Raw genomic sequence first — 7,976 nt, 5'->3', positions numbered from 1 at the left:
ATATATGGGTTCTCGAATACGCTGAATCTTTTGCAAGCATTCCTGAAGGCCTATCTCCCTCCGTTTAGATTATCATCTTGGAAATGACATTTTTCAAAAATCGCAAATTTCAATCTGCGATAGCTCCTGTTATTTTCGTCTGATCCGTTTGGGATTTACGGTTTTGTAATCAGCGTTGATAAGTCTTTCATCCTAGCTCAAAAACTCAATTTCGAAAATCTCGATTTTTTTGGTCAAAAATGAGCAAGGGGTTAGAACCCCCTAAAATGAACTATTTGCTCCTCTGCCTAAAAATCAGGTTGTCCTACTACTGTCTTAGGGTATGGAGTGTATAATACTTACTTTGTTGATTCCACCAAACTAAAGAGTTGATGATTCCATAGAGAATTGCACTCCAGGGAGCTCTTGGAATTTTACTCAAAAATGAAAAAGGGAAAAACAATAAAATCGATTTTTTGCTGAACAGTGCCGAATATCTGAGAAATTTTTATGAGAATATGGGTTCTCGAATAAGCTGAATCTATTGTCGTCTGATCCATTTGGGATTTACGGTTCTGTAATCAGCGTTGATAAGTCTTTCATCCTAGCTCAAAAACTCAATTTCGAAAATCTCGATTTTTATGGTCAAAAATGAGCAAGGGGTTTGACCCCCCTAAAATGATCTATTTGCTCCTCTGATTAAAAATCAGGATGTCCTACTACTGTCTTAAGATATGGAGTGTACAATACTTACTTTGTTGATTCCAACAAACTAAACAGTTGATGATATCATAGAGCATTGCACTCCAGGGAGCTATTCGAATTCAACTCGAAAATGAAACATGGAAAAACAATAAAATCGATTTTTTGCTGAACAGTGCCGAATATCTGAGAAATTTTTATGAAAATATGGGTTCCCGGAAAAGCTTAATCTATTGCAAGCATTCTTGAGAGCCTATCTCCCTCCGTTTAGATTTTCATCTTGGAAATGGCAATTTTCAAAAATCGCAAATTTCAATCTGCGATATCTCCTGTTATTTTCGTCTGATGCATTCGGGATTCACGGTTTTGTGATCAGCGTTGATGAGGCTTTTAGCCTAGTTCAAAATCTCAATTTTGAAAATCTCGATTTTTTTGGTCAAAAATGAGCAAGGGGTTTGACCCCCCTGAAATGACCAATTTGCTCCTCTGCCTAAAAATCAGGGTGTTACTGTCTTAGGATATGGAGTATACAATACTAACTTTGTTGATTCCACCAAACTAAACAGTTGATGATTCCATAGAGAATTGCACTCCAGGGAGCTCTTGGAATTCAACTGGAAAATGGAAAAACAATAAATTCGATTTTTTGCTAAACAGTGTCGAATAATTGAAAAAACGTTAAGAAAATATGGGTTCTCGAAAAAGCTGAATCTATTGCAAGCATTCTCGAGAGCCCATCTCTCCCCGTTTAGATTTTCATCTTAGAAATGGCAATTTTCAAAAATCGCAAATTTCAATCTGCGATATCTCCTGTTATTTTCGTCTGATGCATTCGGGATTTACGGTTTTGTAATCAGCGTTGATAAGGCTTCCATCCTAGCACACAAACCCAATTTTGAAAGTCTTAATTTTTTTGGTCAAAAATGAGCAAGGGGTTAGACACCCATAAAATGACATATTGGCTCCTCTGCCTGAAAATCATAGTGTCCTACTACTGTCTTAGGATATGGAGTGTACAATACTTACTTTTTTCATTCCACCAAACTTAACAGTTGATGATTCCATAGAGAATTGCACTCCAGAGAGCTCTTCGAATTCAACTCGAAAATGAAAAAGGGAAAAACAATAAATTCGATTTTTTGCTAAACAGTGTCGAATATCTGAAAAATGGTTATGAAAATATGGGTTCTCGAATAAGCTGAATCTATTGTCGTCTGATCCATTTGGGATTTACGGTTCTGTAATCAGCGTTGATAAGGCTTTCAGCCTAGTACACAAACTCAATTTTGAAAATCTCGATTTTTTTGGTCAAAAATGAGCAAGGGGTTAGACTCCCCTAAAATGACCTATTTGCTCCTCTGCCTGAAAATCAGGGTGTCCTACTACTGTCTTAGGATATGGAGTATACAATACTAACTTTGTTGATTCCACCAAACTAAACAGTTGATGATTCCATAGAGAATTGCACTCCAGGGAGCTCTTGGAATTCAAATGGAAAATGGAAAAACAATAAATTCGATTTTTTGCTAAACAGTGTCGAATAACTGAAAAATCGTAAAGAAAATATGGGTTCTCGAAAAAGCTGAATCTATTGCAAGCATTCTCGAGAGCCTATCTCCCTCCGTTTAGATTTTCATCTTAGAAATGGCAATTTTCAAAAATCGCAAATTTCAATCTGCGATATCTCCTGTTGTTTTCGTCTGATATATTCGGGATTTACGGTTTTGTAATCAGCGTTGATGAGGCTTCCATCCTAGCACACAAACCCAATTTTGAAAATCTCGATTTTTTTGGTCAAAAATGAGCAAGGGGTTAGACCCCCATAAAATGACATATTGGTTCCTCTGCCCGAAAATCATAGTGTCCTACTACTGTCTTAGGATATGGAGTGTACAAAACTTACTTTCTAGATTCCACCAAATTAAACAGTTGATGATTCCATGGAGAATTGCACTCCAGAGAGCTCTTCGAAGTCAACTCGAAAATGAAAAATGGAAAAACAATAAATTCGATTTTTTGCTAAACAGTGTCAAATAACTGAGAATCGTAAAGAAAATATATGTACTCGAAGAAGCTGAATCTATTGCAAGCATTCTCGAAAGCCTATCTCCCTCCGTTTAGATTTTCATCTTGGAAATGGCAATTTTCAAAAATCACAAATTTCCATCTGCGATATCTCCTGTTATTTTCGTCTGATATCTCCTGTGACTTTCGTCTGATACCTTCGGTATTTACGGTTTTGTAATCAGCGTTGATAAGGCTTCCATCCTAGTACACAATCTCAATTTCGAAAATCTCAATTTTTTTGGTCAAAAATGAGCAAAGGGTTAGAACCATGGAAAAACAATAAACTCAATTTTTTCCTGAACACTGTCCAATATCTTAAAAGTTGTTATGAAAATATGGGTTCTCGAATACGCCGAATCAATTGCAAGCATTCCTGAAAGCCTATCTCTCTCCGTTTAGATTTTCATCTTGGAAATGTCATTTTTCGAAAATCGCAAATTTCAATCTGCGATAGCTCCTGTTATTTTTGTCTGATCCATTTTGGATTAACGGTTTTGTACAGCGTTGATAAGGCTTTCAGCCTAGTTCAAAAACTCTGTTTCGAAAATCTCGATTTTTTTGGTTAAAAATGAGCAAGGGCTTAGACCACCCTAAAATTACCTATTTTCTCCTCTGCCTAAAAATCTGGGTGTCCTATTACTGAAAAACAATAAATTCGATTTTTTGCTAAACAGTGTCGAATATCTGAAAAATTGTTATGAAAATATGGGTTCTCGAATAAGCTGAATCTATTGTCGTCTGATCCATTTGGGATTTACGGTTCTGTAATCAGCGTTGATGAGTCTTTCATCCTAGCTCAAAAACTCAATTTCGAAAATCTCGATTTTTTTGGTTAAAAATGAGCAAGGGGTTAGACCCCCCTAAAATGACCTATTTGCTCCTCTGCCTAAAAATCAGGGTTTCCTACTACTGTCTTAGGATATGAAGTGTACAATACTTACTTTGTTGATTCCACCAAACTAAACAGTTGATGATTCCATAGAGAATTGCACTCCAGGGAGCTCTTGGAATTTTACTCGAAAATGAAAAGAGGGAAAAACAATAAATTCGATTTTTTGCTAAACAGTGTCGAATATCTGAAAAATTGTTATGAAAATATGGGTTCTCGAATAAGCTGAATCTATTGTCGTCTGATCCATTTGGGATTTACGGTTCTGTAATCAGCGTTGATGAGTCTTTCATCCTAGCTCAAAAACTCAATTTCGAAAATCTCGATTTTTTTGGTCAAAATTGAGCAAGGGGTTAGAACCCCCTAAAATGAACTATTTGCTCCCCTGCCTAAAAATCAGGTTGTCCTACTACTGTCTTAGGGTATGGAGTGTATAATACTTACTTTGTTGATTCCACCAAACTAAAGAGTTGATGATTCCATAGAGAATTGCACTCCAGGGAGCTCTTGGAATTTTACTCGAAAATGAAAAAGGGAAAAACAATAAATTCGATTTTTTGCTAAACAGTGTCGAATATCTGAAAAATTGTTATGAAAATATGGGTTCTCGAATAAGCTGAATCTATTGTCGTCTGATCCATTTGGGATTTACGGTTCTGTAATCAGCGTTGATAAGTCTTTCATCCTAGCTCAAAAACTCAATTTCGAATATCTCGATTTTTATGGTCAAAAATGAGCAAGGGGTTTGACCCCCCTAAAATGACCTATTTGCTCCTCTGCCTAAAAATCAGGATGTCCTACTACTGTCTTAAGATATGGAGTGTACAATACTTACCCAGTGGCGATCTTGAACTCTTTAATGATCGATTATTTACGATATTTTCATACACAAAAAGATTTTTTGAACGAATTATAATATGTGGCGATTTCAATGTTGAGCCCGAGTGCCGAGACGGAGATCATGTTGATATTCTGTTTCACATGATGTTGATTACGTCATAACAAATGTTGATGTTACACTGTGCTCGTCAGATAACTTTCTTCTTGCGGTGTCTGATCATCATGCTCAGACGTTGAGCTTTGCTGTCACACATCGGCGTCCAGCTCATAAACATGTTTATAAAACCTTAGAAAAACGTTACTTTTCTCCCGACTTAATTTCTGAATTTCACTACAGATTTTCGAACGCTTTTCATGGACTCAGGTTGAGCGAGGATATTGACCGGATGTTCGATTTGTTTTTTGATGATTTTCTATACATTTTCAACATGGTTTTCCATAAGAGAAAGGTGAGAGCACGTGTATGTTGTCACTTCAGTAGTTTCAGGTACTCTGATGAACTCCTTCGCGGAATACAGGAACTGGGGGATATGAGATGGCTTTATAATGTTGCTCCATCATGTAGATTGGCAGAGAATATTGCCGATTATCGCAAGACAATCAGGTGTAACATGCACAGAGAGAGGATTCTACATTTCTCAAATATCATCAATGAATCTTCTAACAAGTCAAAAACTCTGTGGCGGGTCGTTGGGGACTTGCGATGTGGGGAGGTCAACAGCGTCAGCAGGAGCATCGACCTGTTATACAAGGGTGAGCTCCTGTCGGTAGACAGCGAAGTGGTTAATGCTTTTGGCGAATATTTTACGACCAGTATACCAGAAATCATCAGACAAAAGTTTCCTTATGGTGCAGACGGCACAACTGGAACTCTTCAGAGCTGCTGCATGTTTTTCTACCCTTGTACTCCTATCGAGGTTCATGACGTTATAAACAGTATGCCAAATAAAAAATGTACAGGCCCGGATGAAATACCTATAATCATTTTAAAAAGTGAACATCTACTTTCCTCCATTTTATCTGAGTTGATGAACGCCTCTGTCACTCAGGGCAAGTTTCCGAAATCTCTCAAGAGTGCCATTGCCTTTCCTATATTCAAAAAGGGGGCTACCAATGAAGTAGCTAACTATAGACTGATATCGAATCTCAGTATATTCTCGAAAATATTTGAGAAAATTATGGTCAACAGGCTTGTTGACTATCTTGAGAAAAACAATATCTTAACATCATCTCAATATGGATTCAGACCAGGCAGATCAGCGGAATTAGCTGTTGTCGACTTTGTTCAGGATATCTTGAGTGAGGTTGATTCGGAAAAGTTTGTGGTGGTGATATTTTTCGATATCGCGAAAGCGTTTGATTCGGTTGACCCTGCGATATTGTCTGAGAAGATGTACAGTATGGGTATCCGTGGCACTGTTCATGATTGGGTAATGTCCTATCTCTCCCAACGGAAGATAAGGGTTAGGCTCAATGATCATCTTTCGGAGGCTTATGAAACGGTGTTGGGGACGCCGCAGGGTGGCAACCTGGGGGCAGTGCTGTTCTTGATGTTCATTAATGACCTTCCCCAATATGTAGCTGAGTACCTGTTGGCGGTATACCTGTACGCTGATGACACGTGCTTCGTTGTATCGGAGCGGGATGTTGAAAGCCTTTATTCGAGAATACTGGAGGTCATTGAGAGATTTAAATCATGGTGCTCACAAAATCGGCTTATTATTAACATCGATAAAACCGTCATCATGGAGTTCGGTAGGAAGAGGCAGAGTGTCTCCAGTCGTGAAATATATTTCGGTGAAACGCCACTTAATTTCCAAGATGAAACCCGTTTCCTTGGAATAACAATAGACCCATTGTTGAACTTTGGGCCACACTTTGAAAAATTGAAGAAGAACCTGAACAAGGCGTTCTATATAATTTCCTCTCTCAAGTCTTCCCTTCCACGTGAATGCCTATTGACAGCATATTATGCTCACGTCCAGCCCCTGCTCGGTTATGGGATCTGTGAATGGGGAATGATGCCAGGGGCCCATCGGATCTTCGTTCAGCAGAAAAGAATAGTGAGGCTCATTTATGATGTTCCATTCAGAGAGACCTATAGGCTGATATTTAGATCTTCTGGTATTTTGACAGTTCCAGCCATGTTTATACTCAAACTCTTGTGTCATATCCACTCTACCCGTGGCTCTCATGTTCGACAGTCCGATATCCATGACTACCCCACGAGAAATAGACACAAGGTTAGAATTTTAACTGCGTCACATGAGTACATGAAGAGGTCTCCGATGTGTGCCGGGATCGCAATATATAACATCCTGCCTCTTTCGCTCACCACCTTACCCATGAAAGAATTCAAGAGAACTCTCAAAAACTATTTAGGAGGTAAGGCTGTGTATGATATTACTGAGTTCCGGGAACTTATTGTGGGTGGCGACCTAGGATAAGAGCATGTTGCCTTCAGCTGTTTTTTCTTTTGTCCTCGATATATATATTTTTTTTAAACTATGTCTTTGAATGTATATGTACTTGATATATGATGAATTGACGTGTCCTAGAATTGTAATTTCTAATAGGCAAAATAAATGATGATGATGATGATGATGATACTTTGTTGATTCCAACAAACTAAACAGTTGATGATTCCATAGAGAATTGCACTCCAGAGAGCTCTTCGAATTCAACTCGAAAATGAAAAATGGAAAAACAATAAATTCGATTTTTTGCTAAACAGTGTCGAATAACTGGAAAATCGTAAAGAAAATATGGGTTCTCGAAAAAGCTGAATCTATTGCAAGCATTCTCGAGAGCCTATCTCCCTCCGTTTAGATTTTCATCTTAGAAATGGCAATTTTCAAAAATCGCAAATTTCAATCTGCGATATCTCCTGTTGTTTTCGTCTGATATATTCGGGATTTACGGTTTTGTAATCAGCGTTGATGAGGCTTCCATCCTAGCACACAAACTCAATTTTGAAAATCTCGATTTTTTTGGTAAAAAATGAGCAAGGGGTTAGAACCCCCTAAAATGAACTATTTGCTCCTCTGCCTAAAAATCAGGTTGTCCTACTAATGTCTTAGGGTATGGAGTGTATAATACTTACTTTGTTGATTCCACCAAAGTAAAGAGTTGATGATTCCATAGAGAATTGCATTCCAGGGAGCTCTTGGAATTTTACTCGAAAATGAAAAAGGGAAAAACACTAAACTCAATTTTTTCCTGAATACTGTCCAATATCTTGAAAATTGTTATGAAGATATGGGTTCTCGAATACGCTGAATCTTTTGCAAGCATTCCTGAAGGCCTATCTCCCTCCGTTTAGATTTTCATCTTGGAAATTACATTTTTCAAAAATCGCAAATTTCAATCTGCGATAGCTCCTGTTATTTTCGTCTGATCCGTTTGGGATTTACGGTTTTGTAATCAGCGTTGATAAGTCTTTCATCCTAACTCAAAAACTCAATTTCGAAAATCTCGATTTTTTTGGTCAAAAATGAGC

The sequence above is a fragment of the Coccinella septempunctata genome, chromosome 8 (assembly GCF_907165205.1).
Source record: "Coccinella septempunctata chromosome 8, icCocSept1.1, whole genome shotgun sequence".
Taxonomy (NCBI): domain Eukaryota; kingdom Metazoa; phylum Arthropoda; class Insecta; order Coleoptera; family Coccinellidae; genus Coccinella; species Coccinella septempunctata.
Note: the sequence above shows the minus strand (reverse complement) of the source record.